Source organism: Arachis ipaensis, chromosome B8 (assembly GCF_059453495.1).
Source record: "Arachis ipaensis isolate K30076 ecotype BB chromosome B8, ASM5945349v1, whole genome shotgun sequence".
NCBI classification, from domain to species: Eukaryota; Viridiplantae; Streptophyta; class Magnoliopsida; order Fabales; family Fabaceae; genus Arachis; species Arachis ipaensis.
Genome location: NC_142443.1, coordinates 52874154 through 52881581, shown reverse-complemented (window position 1 = coordinate 52881581; position 7428 = coordinate 52874154). Strand labels below are relative to the sequence as shown.

Here is a 7428-nt window from a genome sequence, read left to right as displayed (position 1 = left end):
ACGTTAACTTCAATGTTAGTGGCACAAACGTTACCACTAATGTTGCCTCTTGGTCCTTCGCACACGTTATTGGGACTTACCTTTCCTAATAACGTTGATAACCTCCCCCTTCCCTACGTTAGAGTCCACGTTAACTTAGTTAACGTGGCTCTTAACGTAAGCTTGCCAATCCTTCGAGAACGTCAGTGACACTTACCTTTGTCACTAACGTTCCAATGTGCCCCTCTTTCTCACGTTAGAGTCCACGTTAACTAAGTTAACGTGGCTTCTGACGTAGTCATGCTAGCCATCTCCAACGTTAGTGACAAAGGTGAGTGTCACTAACGTTGGCTCATCATCTCTTTATCCACGTTAGCTTCCACGTTAACTAAGTTAACGTGGGAGTTAACGTTGCTCATGGTGGCTCTTGGTGGTTCACCCCAACGTTAGTGACAAAGGTAAGTGTCACTAACGTTGGCGACCAATTGCTCTCTCCACGTTAGCTTCCATGTTAACTAAGTTAACGTGGGAGTTAACGTGGCTTATGGAAGCTTGGCCAACGTTAGTGACAAAGGTGAGTGTCACTAACGTTGGCTTCCCTTTTGCTTCCCAACGTTAGAGTCCACGTTAACTGAGTTAACGTGGCTCTTAACGTGGCCACTTATGAGCTTGATCCAACGTTAGTGACAAAGGTGATTGTCACTAACGTTGGCTGGTATGCGAAATTGTTACTCAGGTTGTGAATTATTGTTCGAAATTGATTCCCTGGCGATGGCACCAAAAACGGATGCACAGAACCATGGTCTAAACATATCTTCACAACTTCGCATAACTAACCAGCAAGTGCACTGGGTCGCCCAAGTAATAAACCTTACGTGAGTAAGGGTCGATCCCACGGAGATTGTTGGTATGAAGCAAGCTATGGTCACCTTGTAAATCTCAGTCAGGCGGATATAAAATAGTTATGGAGTTTTCAAAATTAATACTAAAATAAGGATAGAAATACTTATGTAAATCATTGGTGAGAATTTCAGATAAGCGTATGGAGATGCATTCATTCCTCTGAACCTCTGCTTTCCTGCTGTCTTCATCCAATCCGTCTTACTCATTTCTATGGCTGGCTTTATGTAAGGATGTCACCGGTGCCAATGGCTACTTTCAATCCTCTCGGAAAAATGGTCCAAATGCTCTGTCACAGCACGGCTAATCGTCTGGAGGCATCACCCTTGTCGTTGGTTGCATCCTATTCCTCTCTGTGAAAATGGTCCGATGCGCTGTCACTGCCTGGCTAATCATCTTGGAGGTTCTCGATCATACTGGAATAGAATTTACTATCCTTTTGCAATCCCAGAGTCCTACTCAGAATACCACAGACAAGGTTTAGACTTTCTGGACTCTCATGAATGCCGCCATCAATCTAGCTTATACCACGAAGATTCTGATTAAGAGATCTAAGAGATACTCATTCAATCTAATGTAGAACGGAAGTGGTTGTCAGGCACGCGTTCATAGGAAATGATGATGATTGTCACGTTCATCACATTCAGGTTGAAGTGCGAATGAATATCTTAGAAGCGAAATAAGATAAATTGAATAGAAAACAGTAGTACTTTGTATTAATCTTTGAGGAACAGCAGAGCTCTACACCTTAATCTATGGAGTGCAGAAACTCTACCGTTGAAAATACATAAGTAATGAAGGTCCAGGCATGGCCGAATGGCCAGCCCCCAAACGTGATCAATAGATCAAAAGATAATCCAAAGATGTCTAATACAATAGTAAAAGGTCCTATTTATAATAAACTAGCTACTAGGGTTTACAGAAGTAAGTAATTGATGCATAAATCCACTTTCGGGGCCCACTTTTTGTGTGCTTGGGCTAAGCTTGAAGTCTACACGTGGAGAGGTCATTCTTGGAGTTGAACGCCAGCTTTTGTGCCAGTTTGGGTGTTGAACTCCACTTTGCAACTTGTTTCTGGCGCTGGACGCCAGAATTGGGCAGAGAGCTGGCGTTGAACGCCAGTTTGCGTCGTCTAAACTTGGGCAAAGTATAGACTATTATATATTTATGGAAAGCCCTGGATGTCTAATTTCCAACTCAATTAGAAGCGCGCCATTTTGAGTTCTGTAGCTCCAGAAAATCCATTTTGAGTGCAGGGAGGTCCGAATCCAATAGCATCAGCAGTCCTTCTTCAACCTCTGAATCTGATTTTTGCTCAAGTCCCTCAATTTCAGCCAGAAAATACCTGAAATCACAGAAAAACACACAAACTCATAGTAAAGTCCAGAAATGTGAATTTAATATAAAAACTAATGAAAACATCCCTAAAAGTAACTAGATTCTACTAAAAACATACTAAAAACAATGCCAAAAAGCGTATAAATTATCCGCTCATCACAATACCAAACTTAAATTGTTTCTTGTCCCCAAGCAACTGAAAATCAAATAGGATAAAAAGAAGAGAATATACTATAAATTCCAAACTATCAATGAAACATAGCTCCAATCAGATGAGTGGGACTTGTAGCTTTTTGCCTCTTGAATAGTTTTGGCATCTCACTTTATCCATTGAAGTTCAGAATGATTGGCTTCTATAGGAACTCAGAGTTTAGATAGTGTTATTGACTCTCCTAGTTCAATATGATGATTCTTGAACACAGCTATTTTATGAGTCTTGGCCGTGGCCCTAAGCACTTTGTTTTCCAGTATTACCACCAGATACATAAATGCCACAGACACATAATTGGGTGAACCTTTTCAGATTGTGACTCAGCTTTGCTAAAGTCCCCAATTAGAGGTGTCCAGGGTTCTTAAGCACACTCTTTTTTTGCTTTGGACCTTGACTTTAACTGCTCAGTCTGAAGTTTTCACTTGACACCTACACGCCACAAGCACATGGTTAGGGACAGCTCGGTTTAGCCGCTTAGACCAGGATTTTATTCCTTTAGGCCCTCCTATCCACTGATGCTCATAGCCTTGGGATCCTTTTTATTTGCCCTTGCCTTTTGGTTTTAAGGGTTATTGGCTTTTTGCTCTTGCCTCTTGGTTTTAAGAGCTTTTGGCTTTTTCTGCTTGCTTTTTCTCTTTCTTTCTATTTTTTTCGCCCTTTTTTTCTACAAGCTTTGTTCTTTGCTGCTTTTTCTTGCTTCAAGAATCATTTTTATGATTTTTTAGATTATCAAATAACATGTTTTCTAGTCATCATTCTTTCAAGAGCCAACATATTTAACATTCTTAAACAACAACTTTAAAAGACATATGCACTGTTCAAGCATACATTCAGAAAACAAGAAGCATTGTCACCACATCAATATAATTAAACTAAGTTCAAGGATAAATTCAAAACTCATGTACTTCTTGTTCTTTTGAATTAAAACATTTTTCATTTAAGAAAGGTGATGGATTCATAGGACATTCATAACTTTAAGACAAAGTTACTAACTACTAATGATCATGTAATGAAGACACAAACATAGATAAGCACTTAACATAGAGAAAACGAAAAACAGAGAAAGTAAGAACAAGGAATAAGTCCACCTTAGTGATGGTGGCATTTCCTTCTTGAGGAACCAATGATGTCCTTGAGCTCTTCTATGTCTCTTCCTTGTCTTTGTTGCTCCTCCCTCATTGCTTTTTGATCTTCTCTTATTTCATGAAGGATGATGGAGTGCTCTTGATGTTCCACCCTTAGTTGTCCCATGTTGGAACTTAATTCTCCTAGGGAGGTGTTGATTTGCTCCCAATAGTTTTGTAGAGGAAAATGCATATGAGGCATCTCCGGGATCTCATGGTGATGAGCTTCCTGCGCCTCTTGAGCTCCATGAATGGGCTCTCTTGCTTGCTCCATCTTTTTCTTAGTGATGGGCTTCTCTTCCTCAATGTGAATGTCTCCTTCTATGGAAGCTCCAGCTGAGTAACATAGATGGCAGATAAGATGAGGAAAAGCTAGCCTTGCCCCAGGAGAGGGCTTTTCGGCTATTTTGTAGAGTTCAAGGGAGATGACTTCATGAACCTCTACTTTTTCTCCAATCATGATGCTATGGATCATGATGGCCCGATCCACAGTAACTTCAGATTGGTTGCTAGTGGGGATGATGGAGCGTTGGATGAACTCCAACCATCCTCTAGCCACAGTCTTGAGGTCCAATCTTCTTAGTTGAACCGGCTTGCCTTTGGAGTCAATCTTCCATTGAGCTCCTTCCACACATATGTCCATGAGGACTTGGTCCAACCTTTGATTAAAGTTGACCCTTCTAGTGTAGGGGCGTTCATCTCCTTGCATCATAGGCAAGTTAAACGCCAACCTCACATTTTCCGGACTAAAATCCAAGTATTTCCCCCGAACCATTGTAACATAGTTCTTTGGATCCGGGTTCTTACTTTGATCATGGTTCTTGGTGATCCATGCATTGGCATAGAACTCTTGAACCATTAGGATGCCGACTTGTTGGATGGGATTTGTTAGAACTTCCCAACCTCTTCTTTGAATTTCATGTCGGATCTCTGGATACTCATTTCTTTTGAGTTTGAAAGGGACCTCGGGGATCACCTTCTTCTTGGCAACAACATCATAGAAGTGGTCTTGATGAGCTTTGGAGATGAATCTTTCCATCTCCCATGACTCGGAGGTGGAAGTTTTTGTCTTCCCTTTCCCTTTTCTAGAGGATTCTCTGGTCTTAGGTGCCATCAATGGTAATGGAAAAACAAAAAGCTTATGCTTTTACCACACCAAACTTAGAATATTGCTCGCCCTCGAGCAAGAAAATAAAAAATTAGATGAAGAAGAAGAAGAAAAGATGGAGAAGAGGGGGGAGGTGTGTTTCGGCCAAGAAGAGAAGAGAGGGTTGTGTTGTGTGAAAATGAGGAAGAATGGAAGGCTTTATATAGGGAAGGGAGGGGGTTAAAGTTCGGCCATATGGGTGAGTCTGGGTGGGAAATTGATTTGAATTTTGAAGGTAGGTGGAGTTTATTGGGTAGGTTTATGGGGAAGAGTGGGTGGATGTGAGTGGTGAAGGGTTAATAGGGAAGAGAGATGGAGGTGATAGGTGAAGGGTTTTGGAAAAGAGTGTTTATTGGGAATAGAGGATGATTGAGAAGAGAGAAGAGAGTAAGTGGAGGTAGGTGGGGATCCTGTGGGTCCACAGATCCTGAGATGATCCTGTAGGGTCCACAGATTCTGAGATGATCCTGTGGGGTCCACAGATCCTGAGGTGTTCAAGGATTTACAACCTTGCACCAAATTAGGCATGTAAAATGCCTTTGCATACAACTCTGGGCGTTCAGCACCAGGTTGGTGCCCATTTTGGGCGTTCAACGCCCATTTGTTGCCCATTTCTGGCGTTGAACGCCAGAACCATGCTTGTTCTGGGCGTTCAGCGCCAGCTCTTCTCCAGGGTGCAATTCTGGCGTTCAGCGCCCAGATGCTGCCCATTTTGGGCGTTCAGCGCCCAGATACTGCCCATTTTGGGTGTTCAGCGCCAAAACCATGCTCTGTTCTGGCGTTGAACGCCAGACAGGTGCTTCCTCCAGGGTGTGATTTTTCTTCCGCTGTTTTTGATTCTGTTTCTAAATTTTTCGTTTATTTTGTGACTCCACATGATCATGAACCTAAGAAAACATGAAAAAAAAATAAAATTAGATAAATAAACATTGGGTTGCCTCCCAACAAGCGCTTCTTTAATGTCAATAGCTTGACAGTGGGCTCTCATGGAGCCTCACAGATGTGCAGAGCTTTGTTGAGACCTCCTAACACCAAACTTAGAGTTTGGATATGGGGGTTTGACACCAAACTTAGAGTTTGGTTGTGGCCTCCCAACACCAAACTTAGAGTTTGACTGTGGGGGCTTTGGTTGACTCTGCTTTGAGAGAAGCTTTTTCTGCTTCCTCTCCATGGATGCAGAGAGAGATCCTTGAGTTGTAAACACAAGGTTGTCCTTATTTAATTGAAGGATCAATTCTCCTCTGTCCACATCAATCACAGCTCTTGTTGTGGCTAGGAAAGGTCTTCCTAGGATGATGGATTCATCCTCTTCCTTTCCAGTATCCAGGACTATGAAATCAGCAGGGATGTAAATGCCTTCAACCTTTACTAACACGTCCTCTACTTGTCCATAAGCCTGTTTTCTTGAATTGTCTGCCATCTCTAATGAGATTTTAGCAGCTTGCACCCCATAGATTCTCAGTTTCTCTATTATAGAGAGGGGCATGAGGTTTATTCCTGAACCAAGGTCACACAGAACCTTAAAGATCATGGTGCCTATGGTACAAGGTATTATGAACTTTCCAGGATCCTGTCTCTTCTGAGGCAATGTCAGTTGATCCAGATCACTTAGTTCATTGGTGAACAAGGGAGGTTCATCTTCCCAAGTTTCAATACCAAATAATTTGGTATTTAGCTTCATGATTGCACCAAGGAAATTGGCAGCTTGCTCTTCAGTAACATCCTCATTCTCTTCAGAAGAGGAATACTCATCAGAGCTCATGAATGGCATAAGGAGGTTTAATGGAATCTCTATGGTCTCTAGATGAGCCTCAGATTCCTTTGGTTCCTCAGAGGGAAGTTCCTTATTGCTCACTGGACATCCCAGGAGGTCTTCCTCACTGGGATTTACGTCCTCTCCTTCCCTTACAGGTTCGGCCATGGTGATTAATTCAATGGCCTTGCACTCTCCTTTTGGATTTTCTTCTGTATTGCTTGGGAGAGTACTAGGAGGGATTTCAGTGATTTTTTTACTCAGCTGGCCCACTTGTGCTTCCAAATTTCTAATGGAAGACCTTGTTTCATTCATGAAACTTACAGTGGCCTTGGACAGATCAGAGACTAAGTTTGCTAAATTAGAGGTATTTTGTTCAGAGTTCTCTGTCTGTTGCTGAGTGGATGATGGAAAAGGCTTGCTATTGCTAAACATGTATCTTCCACCATTATTAAAGCCTTGTTGAGGCTTTTGTTGATCCTTCCATGAGATATTTGGATGATTTCTCCATGATGGATTATAGGTGTTTCCATAAGGTTCACCTAAGTAATTTACCTCTGCTATTGCATGGTTCTCAGGATCATAAGCTTCTTCTTCAGAAGACGCCTCTTGAGTACTGTTGGATGCAGCTTGTATTCCATTCAGACTCTGAAAAATCATATTGACTTGCTGAGTCAATATTTTATTCTGAGCCAATATGGCATTCAGAAGTGTACATGAACTGGTTATTAGCAACCATGTCAATGAGTTCTTGAGCTTCTGCAGGCGTTTTCTTTAGGTGAATGGATCCACTTGCAGAAGTATCCAATGACATCTTTGATAGCTCAGATAAACCATCATAAAATATATCCAGGATGGTCCATTCTGAAAGCATGTCAGAAGGACACTTTTTGGTCAGCTGCTTGTATCTTTCCCAAGCTTCATAGAGGGATTCACCTTCTTTCTGTCTGAAGGTTTGAACATCCACTCTAAGCTT

At 41.8% G+C, this 7428-nt stretch overlaps 1 non-coding gene across 1 annotated transcript; it reads left to right on the top strand.

The window, feature by feature from the left end:
- Positions 1 to 7320: 7320 nt before the first annotated feature.
- On the top strand, positions 7321 to 7428 carry LOC148548106 (small nucleolar RNA R71). Its single transcript, XR_015898150.1, has one exon. It is a non-coding gene; the product is annotated as a small nucleolar RNA R71 (small nucleolar RNA).